The sequence below is a fragment of the Balearica regulorum genome, chromosome 5 (genome assembly GCF_011004875.1).
Source record: "Balearica regulorum gibbericeps isolate bBalReg1 chromosome 5, bBalReg1.pri, whole genome shotgun sequence".
In the NCBI taxonomy this organism is placed as follows: domain Eukaryota; kingdom Metazoa; phylum Chordata; class Aves; order Gruiformes; family Gruidae; genus Balearica; species Balearica regulorum.
In genome coordinates, this window is record NC_046188.1 from 39,449,754 (window position 1) to 39,464,448 (window position 14,695).

Below are 14,695 nucleotides of genomic sequence, written 5' to 3' on the forward strand. Positions count from 1 at the left end.
ATAGTGGATACATGGTGATAAAAACGTAGTAAAGGAGTACTAAAAATTGAACCTAAAAATGAAGGTGGCATGATATGTAGGAGGGTATGTATGCCCCTATTGCTGTAATAGGATTTTCATATAATTTTTATTTAGTCCTAATGATGCACTAAGGTTGAAAAATACACATTTCATTGGAATTTTTTTTCTGAAACAGGTCACAGGTTGGTTTTGAACCTTGTCAGGTTTGTGAAATAATGTGAGTAATCAGGCAGAGATATTAATACTGACAATGTTTGTTTATCTATTGCAATATATCGAAATACACAATTTCACAATGAGACATATACCTGATTCTTGAGGCTTCTTTAGATGGTTTAGTAAGAGGTTACTGGACAAACCAGTGTTTTCTGTTTTCGTTCCTACTGCATTCCAGTGCCTTATTTAGTAGAATAAAAAAAATTAATCTCATAATTTAGAAGTATTAGAGAAGGAGGTTACATTTGCAATTCATTGCTCTATCTTTCAAATATATGGTTGTCAAGTTTTTGTGGTGGTTTTTTTTTTTTTTTTTAACTTGATAAGTGAATCGTTCTCTTGGCTGTTGTGAAAAGCTTTGATACATTCCAGCGTGCATCCTTAGGAAGGAACACGGAAGGAAAACCAGTTGTTGTACAGGTGGTCAGAGCCCCTGACTAAAGTTTCTACCTCTACTTGACAAGAAACCCCATAGTATTCTTGATTTATTAATGCTGCATGCACACTCGTTATATACCAGTTGCATTTCTAGGGCTTGATTGTTTTGCTTTTTCTACTGAGGATTACAACTAAATCCGTAAAATATTTTATGGATAGAGAAATCAACTTTGGCCCTTGATTTTGGAGAGAAAGGAAATAACACTGTGGTTTTGAGGTAATAGGAAGACTATTGAAAATAAATGTATGTAATTACATTGAAAATACCTGCATGTTTGTTTCTTAAATAGAAGGTGAATTTGTGAATCGTTTCATGCTAGATTTTTCTCAGTCTTGCATTAATGGTTGACTGTGCCTTACTTCCTATTTACAAAGTAAAAAGATAGAGAAGAGACCTCTATCTTGAAGAGAAATCCATACTGCTAAGTCGTCTATTTTTTATTTTGGTTAATGACCTCATCAGAGAAGCAATGCATAGCATGCTGCGTACCACAGTAGTGTGTTCTCTGGCCAAAAATGTAGCCTGTTGATAACAGGAGCTCCTTAGTGATGAACATTTTTTTTCCATTTGCTTAAAGAATTTAATACATATCTGTTGCACTTCTTCTATGGCACAGCCCGGTGTACTGCTTCGTTCGGTTGTCTACAAAGTGGTTATGTCAAATAATTATTTTACTTAATTTAGTCATCTTTGTTATACTAAAAAAAATAAAACATTTTTTTAACAGTAGAAGACCTGTTGTCTTTAGCCTGTCCCCACATTTATATTTTAAAGGTTTAACAAGTTAGAGGATGAATTATGTTAATTCCAGTTCTACCAATAAGGCTTTGTTTATGCAGAAGAGTAGAGTGAGTATGGGTTGAAAACAAATCAGTCTCCTTTTTTAAAGCCAAGTGCTTATGAGGCTGAAGTTTGATTTGGACTTCTTAACCTGTTAGTTCCTAGATGCTTGTCATGACAATCTACTCTCAAAAAAAGACAATCCTAGTTGGCAGTGTGTGATAAATGAGGTTGCTTAAAAGGATCACCAAGTCATATTACAACCAGAACAAAGAAAAAAAAAATCATTGTATCTTTTCCTCCTCTTATCCAAATCAAGGCTTTTAAAGCCATTTGTAGGAACTCTACATTTTTGTAGTGTTCCTTAGTTTTGCAGTCATAACCCTTTCACCTGACAGCATGGGAACATTTAAAAAAAGACTTAAACAATTTCTCAAATCTTCTAAGAGTGCGGAGGAGTCTTTTTTCCAAGAGTTCTCGCTGTATGTGAACTGATTTTAACTGCAAAATATTGTAGTACTGTACTGTCTGCTTGCTTATGTTCTGGTTTGAATAGTGATATGGGTAATAAATTACTTACATTGCCAGTTCACACATAAAAATACTGTGTTTTTTACTAAAGTGCTATTTTCTCCCCCACTCTTGTTGTCAATGTGTTTCATTTTGTACAAGTATTTCGAGATATCTGGTAATTCTCTGTATGTACCAAAGGCTTCTTTCTGCTCATTTTCTCCTCTGCTGATTAGCTATTGATCATTAGCTGCAGGAATTATGTGCTAATACAGCCTCTCTGCTGGAAGTTAGGCTGTTGATCTAAAATAAAATTTGCTAGGATCAATACCCTAGAAATACAGCACTTTACTGCTGCCACTTCTCATTATCAGTCAGCATCTGTTCAGACTACTCACCAGATTGTTACACCACTATATATTACTAGCAACTCAAAAAACAATATAGTAATTCTTTATCCACTTACTCTCTTTCTAACAAATGTGGGTGCAACTTTTTGGTCTGTCTATATAGGAATTCCTATATAGGTATGATGATAAATGTGGGGGTTTTATCATCTTTTAAGTACACACTTTTTAGCTGCTGTGCTGATACATAACTATTTCAGTGAAAAATATTTTTCTTATTAATATTTTAAATAGTTTTCTCTTTAAGTGCTAAGTAATAACTGAAAAATTAAAATATTCTTATACACCTCAGTTTTTTAAAATAACTGTACTAGGAACACAAGTAGTTTTGACAAAGCTTTCAGATGTAACCAAGCTCAATACAACTTAATTCTCACAGGAGCAATAATCATCATATTTAGTCTTTGAAATGTAGCGAACTGGAAAACTTTAGCATCGTGTAACTTGCATTATTACATATATTCAAGAGGATATTCTTCCATGATTCCCAGATGCTGTAATCTCTTCAGTGATCATTTGCAGGAGCAGCGGAAGGAGAGCCATTCACTTTATTTTCACTTGTATTAGTACTAATGCAGTGTCTCAGTTTCTTTTCATGTGACTTGTATCCAACTTATGGGTTTTTTCTCTCACTACACTGTCTTCCTTTGTTCACATTCCACTTATACTTAGTACTAAAATATTTTCTCATTCCATACTTGGAACTGAGGACTTCTCTCCTTGAAGTTAAGTAAAATAGTGGGAGTTTATGCAATGACTTTGTAAGAGTGGGAAGTTATGATATTAATTCTAAAACAATGTGTTTTGAAAAATGGCAATATCAGTCTATTCCCAGCGCACTGTTTTCACAGTTCATGTATAATATGTCAACATCACAAACTGATTTCTATTTTTAAATCAGTTATACAGTACTGTGATATAGTAGCAGTGCACAGCTCTGTAACATCTCCTAGTGTATGCAGATTTTTCAATTTAAGATAAGTACTGTTGATGATGTAGTTTGGTATATAATGCACTTTTCACCTTTAAAATCAAAGCTTTCCTTCCAGTTTTAAAGGAATCTTTGTAGTAGCTTCACTATTAGCTGTGATAAATGAATGGCTGGGATAAAATAATATTGAGGGAAAAAAGGCTATTATGTTTCTGTCTTCCCCAGGCACGTTCTTTTTGTTCTCTGTTTATTTTCTTATTATCCAGATCCCCTCAGACTGTTAAAATAATCTTGTACCTTTACACTCTTCTGTGTTTGATTTACATCTTCCTTTATCTCACATGGCTTTCAAAAAGGTCTTCTGTTTGGGAGCTGTGGGTGGAGGGTGCCACTCACACTAGCTAATGTTAGCCCAGGGAGTGTGGTTTTGTGGACTTTGTCTATAGTTGGTGGGGAGAGAACCAAAGCCCTTTTAGGGGGCAATTCAGAGAAGACTTGACTTAGATGCTCATGTTTTAGAGTCAGTAGGGTAAAGACAGACAAGGTTTTCAGGGAAAAAGATTTTTGTTAGAGCGGTTGCTGTGCTAAGTCCTCAATCTAGCTTTTCAAAAACCCTGTTAGATATAGTCTGCTTACTGTGATTGCAGAAATTTGCAAATTGCCAAAACATGAAAATGCTTATTCTTTGTGATTTGACAGACAGTCTTGTGAATAGGTGACATCTGAGCAATAGGTCTTAAATGAGTATTTTGAAGTCAACCTAGTTCTGAAAGTAATTTAGTTTCCAGAAGCTGCATTAGTCTATACCTCCCCAAACCTGCTGTTGGCATCCTTTCCTAATACACTCCTTACCTGGTGAGGTGGGTTTTTTTCCTTTTTCACTGTATTGGTTGCTCTGACCTAATGACCCTTTTTAAAAAAGCCATTTCAGTAGAGTAGCATGTTGATTTGGGGAGATAAATTTGCAGGACAGAAGTCTTGCAAAAAGGGGCACAAGAAAGCTGGTTAGTATTCAAGGATCACCTCCTCCAAGCTCAGGAGCAATGCATCCCAACAAAGAAAAAGTCAGGCAAAAACTCCAAGAGGTCTGCACAGATGAACAGAGAGCTCCTGGACAAACTGAAACACAACAAGCCTACGGAGGCTGGAAGCAAGGGCAGTAGCCTGGGAGGAATACAGAGAAATTGTCTGAGCAGCCAGGGATCAGATGAGGAAAGCTAAAGCCCTGATAGAATTAAATCTGGCCAGGGATGTCAAGGGCAACAAGAAAAGCTTCTATAGGTACATCAGTGATAAAAGGAAGACTAGGGAAAATGTGGGCTCTCTCCAGAAGGAAACGGGAGACCTGGTTACCCAGGATATGGAGGAGGCTGAGGTACTCAATGACTTTTTTGCCCCAGTCTTCACTGGCAACTGCTCTAGCCACACTGCCTAAATCACAGAAGGCAGAGGCAGGGACTGGGAGAATGAAGAACTGCCCACTGTAGGAGAAATCAGGTTCAAGAATATCTAAGGAACCTGAAGGTCACAAGGTCCATGGGACCTGCTGAGATGCATCCACGGGTCCTGAGGGAACCAGCAGATGAAGTGGTTAAGCCACTATCCATCACATTTGAGAAGTTGTGGCAGCCCGGTGTAGTTCCCACTGACTGGAAAAGGAGAAACGCAACCCCCATTTTTAAAAAGGGAAAAAAGGAAGACCCAGGGAACTACAGGCTGGTCAGTCTCATCTCTGTGCCTGGCAACATCATGGAGCAGATTCTCCTGGAAATGCTCAGGTACGTGGAAAATAAGGAGGTGATTGGTGACAGCCACATGGCTTCACTAAGGGCAAATTGTGCCTGACAAATTTGGTGGCATTCTGTGACAGGGTTGCAGCATTGATGGATAAGGGAAGAGCGACTGATGTCATCTGCCTGGATTTGTGCAAAGCATTTGCACACTGTCCCGCATGACATCCTTGTCTCTAAATTGGAGAGACACGGATTTGACGGATGGACCACTCAGTGGATAAGGAATTGGCTGGATGGTCGCATTCAAAGATTTCCAGTCAATATTTCAATGTCCAAGCAGAGACCAGTGATGAGTGGTGTTCCTCTGGGGTCGGTATTGGGACCGATGCTGATTACCATCTTTGTCGGCGACATGGACAGTGGGATCGAGTGCACCCTCAGCAAGTTTGCTGACGACACCAAACTGTGTGGTGCGGTCAACACGCTGGAGGGAAGGGATGACATCCACAGGGATTTTGACAGGCTTGAGAGGTGGGTCCATGCAAACCTCATGAAGTTCAGCAAGGCCAAGTGCAAGGTCCTGCACGTGGGTTGGTGCAATCCCAAGCGCAACTACAGGCTTGGAAGAGAATGGATTGAGAGCAATTTTGGAAGTTGGCCTGTGAATGTTTCTTTCATAAGGAATAGATTGAGATGAGGGCAGGCTGAGAGAGCTGGGATTATTCAGCCTGGAGAAGAGAAGGCTCCAGGGAGACCTTATAGCAGCTTTTTAGTACCTGAAGGGGCCTATAGGAAAGCTGGAGAGGGACTGGTTACAAGGGCATGGAGTGATAGGACAAGGGGTAAAGGCCTTAAGCTGAAAGAAGGTAGATTTAGATGAGATATAAGGAAAAAATTCTCTACTGTGAGGGTGGTGAGGCACTGGAGCAGCTGTGGCTGCCCCCTCCCTGGAAGCGTTCAAGGCCAGGCTGGATGGGGCTTTGGGCAATGTGGTCTAGTGGAGGGTGTCCCTGCCCATGGCGGGGGGGCTGGAACTAGATGATCTTTAAGGTCTCAACCATTCTATGGTTTTTAATTAAAACTTATAGCCAATGCAAGTGTAATAGTCTTTAGGGGCTTTACTGCTGCTTTTCATCTGAGATGGTAATATAAATAGCATCTATTCCTTTAAGCTAGCTTCTCATATTAATAAAAATTGATGGTTTAATAAATCATAGGTAAGGACACAAAAATAGCTGTTCTGGGTCAGACAACTGCTATATCTCTTTGTATGGAAAAGAAAGGTGGGAGCAAGCAAATGGTTATACATCTAGTGGTATGCTTTCCTAGTTTGTAGAAGTCTGACTGAAGAGCTTCCTCAGCTTCATGTTGACTATTTGCACTTGAAGCCTTTGAAATTTTTCTTACCTGAATTTATCTGACTGCTTTTTCAGTTCTTTACGTTTTGGCATCCATAAGTCATGGTTATGAGATTCAGAGTTGAATTATGTGAACGTGTTGGTTGCTGTATAGAAATTCTCTGTTTCTAGGGTAACCAAACTGCTTGTAATATTTCAGTAGACACACCATGACTTCATAGCACATAACTCCTCCCACATCTTTCCTTTCAGAATTTCTAAGGTTCTTTTTCCTTTTTGGTGCCCAGGAGCATTGAATTAATGTTTTCAGAGATCTGTCTGCAATATCTGCAAATGTTTTCTTAAGTCACAAAAAGTTGATTAGGACTTTCCATTCCATAGGTATAGTTAGGGAATGTCTCTTTCTCCTCTGTGTGTTTATCAACGTGGAAGAAGCAATGAAGTGACATATGCAATTCAGTCATCAAAAGGTATCTCCGCAACTCTTTGCATTCCAGATGTTGTTGAATCTCTTCACTGTTGAATCTTTTGTTACCAGCTCAAGTAACTGTATTTCATCATCAGACTTGTGTGTTACTGTCTTTGCGAGATTATACGCAACAGTGTTGAACTGCATGTTCAGTGTTGCTAATCTCTCTCCTCTGTGGAAGTGACCATGTGAAAGTCCTTTCCCTTGTATCCTGTCCTTATTCATTTAGTCATTCATGAGAGGACTTACCCTTTCATCTTCTGATGGTCCTTTTTTCTTTCACAGTCTTTAGCAAGTTATCTTTTTAGAGGATTGTGTTGGTTTTGCGTGGCAAGGTTTTGGTAGCAGGGGGGCTACAGGGGTGGCTTCTGTGAGAAGCTGCTAGAAGCTTCCCCTGTGTCTGACAGAGCCAATGCCAGCCGGCTCCAAGACAGACTCGCCGCTGGCCAAGGCCAAGCCAATCAGCACCTCTGTGATAACATATTTAAGAAAGAGAAAAACAGTTAGAGAGCGCTTTTGCAGCCAGAGAGAGGAGTGAGAAGATGTAAGAAACTCTGCAGACACCAAGGTCAGTGAAGAAGGAGGGGGAGGAGGTGCTCCAGGCACCGGAGCAAGATTCCCCTGCAGCCTGTGTAGAAGACCATGGTGAGGCAGGCTGTCCCCCTGCAGCCCATGGAGGAAGGATGAGGGGGTGTAGAGATTCCACCTGCAGTCCATGGAGGACCCCACGCTGGAGCAGGTGGAGACACCCGAAGGAGGCTGTGACCCTGTGGGAAGCCCACGCTGGAGCAAGCTCCTGGCAGGACCTGTGGCCCCGTGGAGAGAGGAGCCCATGCCAGAGCAGGTTTGCTGGCAGGACTTGTGACCCCGTGGGGGACCCACGCTGGAGCAGTTTGCTCCTGAAGGTCTGCACCCCGTGGAGGAGACTCACGTTGGAGAAGTTTGTGAAGGACTGTCTCCCGTGAGAGGGACCCCACGCTGGAGCGGGGGAACGATGAGAGGAGTCCTCCTCCTGAGGATGAAGAAGCGGCAGAAACAACGTGTGATGAACTGACCGTAACCCCCACTCCCCGTCCCCCTGTGCCGCTGGGGGGGGCGGAGGTTGAAGCCAGGAGTGAAGTTGAGCCCGGGAAGGTGGGAGGGGTGGGGGGAGGTGTTTTTAAGATTTGGTTTTATTTCTCATTCCTCTACTCTGTTTTGTTTAGTAATAAATAAGATGAATTCCCTCTCTAAGTTCGGTCTGTTTTGCTCGTGATGATAATTAGAGAATGATCTCTCCCTGTCCTTATCTCGACCCGTAAGTTTTCTTTCATTGTACCTTTTCTCCCCTGTCTAGAGAAGGAGGGGAGTGATAGAGCGGCTCTGGTGGGCACCTGGCCCTCAGCCAGGGTCAACCCACCACAAGGATTTAGGAAATCTGTCACATATGAAACAGACGTGTTTTGTACTGGATGATTCCTTGAAATAATTGTAATAGATCTGCAAGGAAGGACTTCTCTCCCCATTGCATCATTCTGTTTTGATCTGCTGATTTTGGTGAAATGAGTTATTGTATTTATTTTTCTTACATTTAGTTTCATGGTCACATAGGAGACTTGCAACAATTTTTGATCAGTCAAGAACGTGAATGTTTTGTGAAAAATCTTACCTGACGTTATATTACATTCTGAAGCAGTAATCTTTTCAGTTGCTTTCTTGATAAATCTTATCTTTGCAGTATGAAGGAGAATGAACTACATGTAAACAGTCAAATTGTCTCAGGACTATAAATTCTTCTTAAACTATTTGTCATTCCTGTTAGCCTGTAAGAAAGGATGGCTTTCAACTCTTCAGCTATGAACCAGATACGATAGTGAGTTGCCCTGAGTAGCTGTTGCATCTTTAATAAAGATTAAAATGAATTGGAAAGATCTTGTCTGGCTGTAAAAATTCTCTGGTGATATTCTTACAGCCACAGTTTACAAACAGACACTTAATTATCTAGGTGAAGAAGTCTAAAGGCTCCAAAATCTGTTTTGCTCCACTGCAGAATTTCTGCCTTGCAGTAATTGTATTTTTTTATTGTATTCAGAACTTTACTCCCTCTTCTGAGGTAGTGAACTACTCGAGAGTATCAGAAATTTCATGTGTTTAATTTTAATTCCTCTTAGTTTCTATGTTTGAAATTTGCAACTAGAGCGATCGTTCATCCTCAGTGGAACTTGTGGCAAGTCCATATTAAAGTACAGGTGAGCAGAAATGTATCTAAAAGCACTTTTATGATCTTAGGAATCTGTGCTCACCAAGCCATCTCTCACTACTCAAACTCACTGAATTTGGTAAGTGATGACTGGATGATTAGGATGAAGGACAAAGTAGTGGGAAAAAAAAAGTTTCTGTAGAACCAGCCATACAGTGTTTTTAGGTGTAACAGGTTTTTGCTGCATGCGACCTACTCCAAATAGATTTATCTGCTGTAATTTCATTGCTGTGCTCATGGTAGGCTTGAGGATTAGAGAAGGTTTAGTGAAGGTTGCAACCCAAATTGAGCTCCCCCCCAAGCCTCCCCCAAACACATACATGCACATCAGTCAGCTTAGTTACACTGGTATCTTTGTGTAAAATCCTAGAGACTTAAACTTAGGTAGCTATTGAAGAGGATTTCCTTCAGTGAGAGGGTAAAGTATGTTTTGGCAGCTCTGGTTTCCCCATCTGCTTGGGTTGTCTGTTGGAAATCTCCCTTCTCCCCAGGCTGTGGAAATTCAGTAATTGCCCCCACTGGCAGCAAAAGCTTTTGTTCAGTTTAATGTCGTGAGAGACACCTCTCATGTTCACATTGCTGCTTCGATTCGAAGGCTGTGGCTTGTCACCTTGTGGTTTACTAGTGAAATAATGGTAACACAACAGAGTTCTTAAAAGTATTTAAAGACACTGATTTTTAGAAGTCTGCTGGTGTTGTCACTGTCTCTGTGCACCTGCCAAGCACCGATTTAAGTGTGGTTTGCCTGTGTTCAAACCCCCTGTTTTGGGGGTAGGTTTTGCTGAAGGATGCTCGTCAAAATAGACTCTATGCTGCCTCTATTGTAACCAAGGGGAAATTTTGCTTTATGACAAAGACTTAGCAGTGCTAACATCACACTGGTTACGGAATTGGCTACTGAAATTGTCATAAAGAAGCAGCGTTTTTCTTACAGGTTGTCCCCAGAAAAACCTCTGTTCCAGTACAGAATGATGAGTTGCTTTCAACACTGATGGTATCACTGAGCAAAGATTCCTTAATGGAAGGAGGTGTAAAATCATTTAGTCTTTAGAGGGTGAAATCAAGACCTAATTTATCTTAAAATATAACAAGCAGGTTGTGGGACACAGATACAATCCCTTTCTGATCAGAAATCCTGCCAGGAAATTATTTGCAATGCCTCACAATTGCCGACGTTTTCAAGTAGTTTTCAGGTATTGATCTGCCTACCAGACAATATGTGATATTGATAAAACTCTAGTTTTAAAGTAATACAAGAGCGTATAAAAACCAAAAAAGAAAGTGTGCATGCTTAAGAAGACGCAGCCCTGCGAATTGAAGAAGGCGCATTTGGCTTCAAAGTATTGTTTGTGTTACTAAAAACTCCTGAGAAAATCCTAGCAGGGCCTTCAGCTTGTGAACAAGAGATGTGGCTCCAGCTGGTGCAGCGGGAATCATTTCAGCTCTGTGTGAGCAGCGGGGAGGTGCATTAGCCCTCCGTCTGCTTTCTGTAGAGGCTCTGCAAAGACCTGGGGGTTGCGGTGGCAAGCGCCGCCGAGGAGGCTTCTGCAGGTGTCACCGTTCTCGGCGCAGGGACGAGCCGCAGCCTTTAAACTGATGGATGGTTCAAGGCGATTCCTTTGGTTTAAAGTTGGCTGTTAAGGCTTTTACAAAGTCGGGAAAGTCACCCCCTCACGTGCACACCTCAGGGGTGAAAAATGATGCAAGAATGGTATTTCCCTTTTTCAGAAAGGGTTAAGAAACAGTCTTGCTGAACTGTTATCAACATGATTTTTATATAATGAACCATAATCAGAAATAGTATGCAAGGCTGATTAAGGCTGTTGATGCAGTGAAACAGGGATACACCCACACATGTACTTTCTGTAGGTAATTTGCTTTTGAAGGTTTAGTATTGGAATCTGAATGATTTCAAATCTGTTTTCATTTTATAAAATGTTTTGCATGCATGTAAACCAGGAACAGATGTAGATATTTCCTTTTACTGACTACATTTGGGGGGGAAAAAAAAAAATCACATAAGGCAAAAAGACTTTTGCATCGTACTTCCTTAGTTTTTAATGCAAAAACCTGAAGTAGACACACTGGACTATGTTTGGGATTCAGTTAGAAAGCGGTAGGTCTTATTTTTCTCATTTCTGCCAGGTATTGTAGCTGGACTTAGAGAAAAGACTATAAATTTTATAAAGAGTAAATTCATTTTTCTTGGACTGGAAGGGCAGTTGGTAAGGCATCTGTAGTGTTGTGAAACCTGAGGTGTACCTGCACAGACAGGTGGGCAGGTCAGACACACACAAGTTTACTTATGCTTTGAGATAACCAGCAGCGTCCAACCATCCATCTAAATTTGCCTCTTATGTTTAAAGATGTCTGGGTGAGGTGCCAGTACTGCTGGCATATGTGTGCTTGTAATAGACTGATTCTTATTTAAATTGCAAAGTGTGTTTTTTAGGTGTCAGTGCCACCTTGCTTGCTCTTTTCAGTTTCTATCCTGCTTCACCAGCTTGACTGTCTGGATTCGTGACCAGAATTGCTTATGTTGCTTCTCCATGGTATTACAGTTTGGTGTAAGTTGCTTTACACAATGGGTTGTGCACAAATTTTCAAAATCAATCCTTAAGAGGGGATGTATATGGCCAGCTAGGTACTATTTTCCCTTTGTAGTTACTGGAGATAACTCTGTGCCTTCAACGGGTGACTTGTATGGCTATCTTTCAAATTTAAGTACTGCCTATTTGGATGTTTTCAATTGCTTTTATTATATAGTGTATGTTAAAACTATAGAACGTAGCATACCTATGTTATTAAACCAAAGGGTACCATCTACCTGTTGGCCACTGCTGAGATATCTACACAAGAGAGAATTTCTAAATAATGAAAAATACTTTCTCAGTTGTCTGCATGTAAAGAGTTCTTCCTCCATTTAAGTCTTCTGAAATCCAACCTGAACACCCACTCATAGTGCAGTGCTCACAAGAAGTGAATCAACCATAATTTTTATATCTAGCTTTATTATTTTCTAAACAATAAATGTTGCAATAATGCAGCATGCAGATTTCTGGTGAGTAACTGCATATTTTGGCAGGTAACACTTTTTCTCTTTCCACATCGTTTTATTCACCCTTATTAGGACTTGACATGTTTTAGGTGTAGAATAATAATTTATGTACAACCAGTCTGGCTTTTGTCTTGTGTTCTTGTGTACATTCCCGTATGCAAAAAGAGTGCTATTGGAGCATTCATTCATTTAGCAAAACACAAGGCTTGTGTAGTTGTACTCTGTTCCCTGCTAGGTTTTTAGAGCTGTTCACTAGTTTATCCATCAGTCTTCTGAATTTCACATTGAAGGCGTCAGACATACCTTTCAGTTTTTAAGGTGATATCATTAATGGATGTAACACACTCATCTTTATCACCAGATACCTAGTGCTCAAAAATTAATTTCAGTTGTTTACAGATCCCATCCATGGTTTTTTATAGATTTTTATACCGCAAAAATTGGTGAATGCTTGCTTAAAACAGTGTTTCTTTTAGTCTTAATTTTAAAAGATGTTGGAAGTATCTACAGGAAAAATACCAAGAAAAGCTATATAGTCCTATGCGGAGGTGGAGCTGTTTATTCCTTTATAGCCATAAAGATGGTATTTTGGAAAATAAATGTGTAATACACATGGCTGATGAAGGACAAAAAGCTCTTTATATGTGTTTTCTCGAAAGTAGCAAAGTAGATTATCCCCAGGGATCTCTGATGTCATGCTTGCTTATGTTATATAAGAGTTAGAAGCCTAAAGCTTCCCCCCCCCCCCAACCCCCCTGCTGGATTTATGGTGCCTCAGAAGTTTAGATATAGACAGCATGTGTGTTAAATGGTAACCTGAGATGGTTTTCCTTTTTGGTCTGTGGGATGATCCCCATGCTTAGCTCTGAATGAAACCAAACGTAGCAAATAAATAAATGTATTCCTTGGGCAAAGATCACAACCTTTTTAGTTTAGGAATATGCATTATATCGGCGGACTGTGAGGAGTTGACATCGGCACCGTGCAAAGAACACGTAGTCACTTACTGAATTGGTTGCCATACCTTTGATGTGAACAATTTAATTGCCTGAAGAAAAATGTTATTTCATCTGGTTGTCGTTGTAATTTGCACGTATACATAAGGTAGGCTCCAGAAAACACAAAACATGGTTCCAGAAGGAAGATTGTGCCTGATACTCAGTTCCCCCTTTTGGGGTGAACTATATTGGAGAAGTTCAGCATACAGTAATCCATCAACATCAGTACAGTACTAGTCTAGCTGTTTGTGAGTGGTAGTCATTTAGAATCCTTTTCAAATTAATACATAAGTAATTTTGAAGCCTGTTTCAGTGTTCCAGTGAAAGGACACCAGTCTGGCTTGTAAATGGGATTGCGTGTCTGTGAGTTGACTGATTGCAGGCAAAGTATGAAGCTGATGGTCTAAGAGAAAAATGAAAAGAGTGGAAAACAAGAGAAAGTGAAGAGTTGCTGGAAATTATTCTTGCTTTCATATAAAATCAGTTACTTAACTAATATTTGGGTTTATCTTCTAAGATCAGTATCTGAATAAGAACCCAGTTATAGTTTTTTTTCTTCTAAACCCTTTCATTTAACCTACTTATTACTAAGAGGATTTTATTTCTTTGGGGTTTTTTTATTCTACTTTTTTAAATCAAGTTCTTCACACTTTTATACCAGTATTCTTTTGAGGGCTTAAAAGTATAGTAATAGAAAACTTGTCATTTAAAAGAAGTAAATTGGCATGTTATCGAAAAGATATTACTGAGTTTTCAGGTTTTTTCCCCAAATGATTTATAGTGGAAGGCTGTGGAGGTTTCAGCTGAGTGCATTTCAGTTTGAATGTTGCAGTTGCCCACAAATATTTAAAAAAAAAAAAAAAATTTAAAAAAAAATCCAAAATATTGCCCAAGTTTTTGCTTACAATTCTCTATCTGCCTTTAAGGTTTTTAATTGACTTCTTTTCTCGGTGTTGCACACTTGACTGTATGTGGCAGTCACTTGAAACAGAAGCCGCTCCACTTCTTGCAAGGATAATTTGAGGATTATATGCTTCCTTATCTGTTTGAACATGTGAACTCTTAAAAGGATCTCTCTCTTACTCTCTGTAGCTCTTGTATGACTTCATAGTCTGGACTATGATTTTTGGTATAATTATTTTTATGCTGTCTTTACTTGACCACAGTTTGAATGCTATGGATACCTAATACGTTTCTGCTGTGGAGTCTGTCCCAGGTTATTAGGTTCTGTAATTGAAAATTTCCTGTAGAAGCATACAATGAAAACTTGGTGGTGCTTAGGTTAAATTTGTTTGGTTTTCTTCATATAACAGTAGTGAATGCAGATTAATTAAGTATGTAAAGCATTAGTAGTTGCGGGATCTATTGTTTAAATGACTTCAGGATTGATTATAATATTTTTTACATTTCTGTACTTCTGTCTAGAGTATTCTCAAACTTGCTTTTGAGAGATAGCATTAACATGTTGTGTGTAGATATATGTATACAAAAATATACATGGTATATATATACGTACACACAAAAAGCAGAACGCCT

The 14,695-nt window shown here is 39.6% G+C and overlaps 1 protein-coding gene across 19 annotated transcripts in view; it reads left to right on the forward strand.

Annotated features, from left to right (window-relative positions):
• The window catches only part of SIPA1L1 (signal induced proliferation associated 1 like 1), a 220,056-nt gene that overhangs the window by 122,800 nt on the left and 82,561 nt on the right, over window positions 1-14,695 (forward strand). For 2 of the 19 annotated variants that reach the window (XM_075754278.1, XM_075754286.1), the window contains one exon: window positions 9,015-9,092. The exons of the other annotated variants lie outside the window; for them this stretch is intronic. The gene's annotated coding sequence lies outside the window, so the exon portion shown is untranslated. The remainder of the gene's footprint in view (window positions 1-9,014; window positions 9,093-14,695) is intronic. 19 annotated transcript variants of the gene reach the window in all.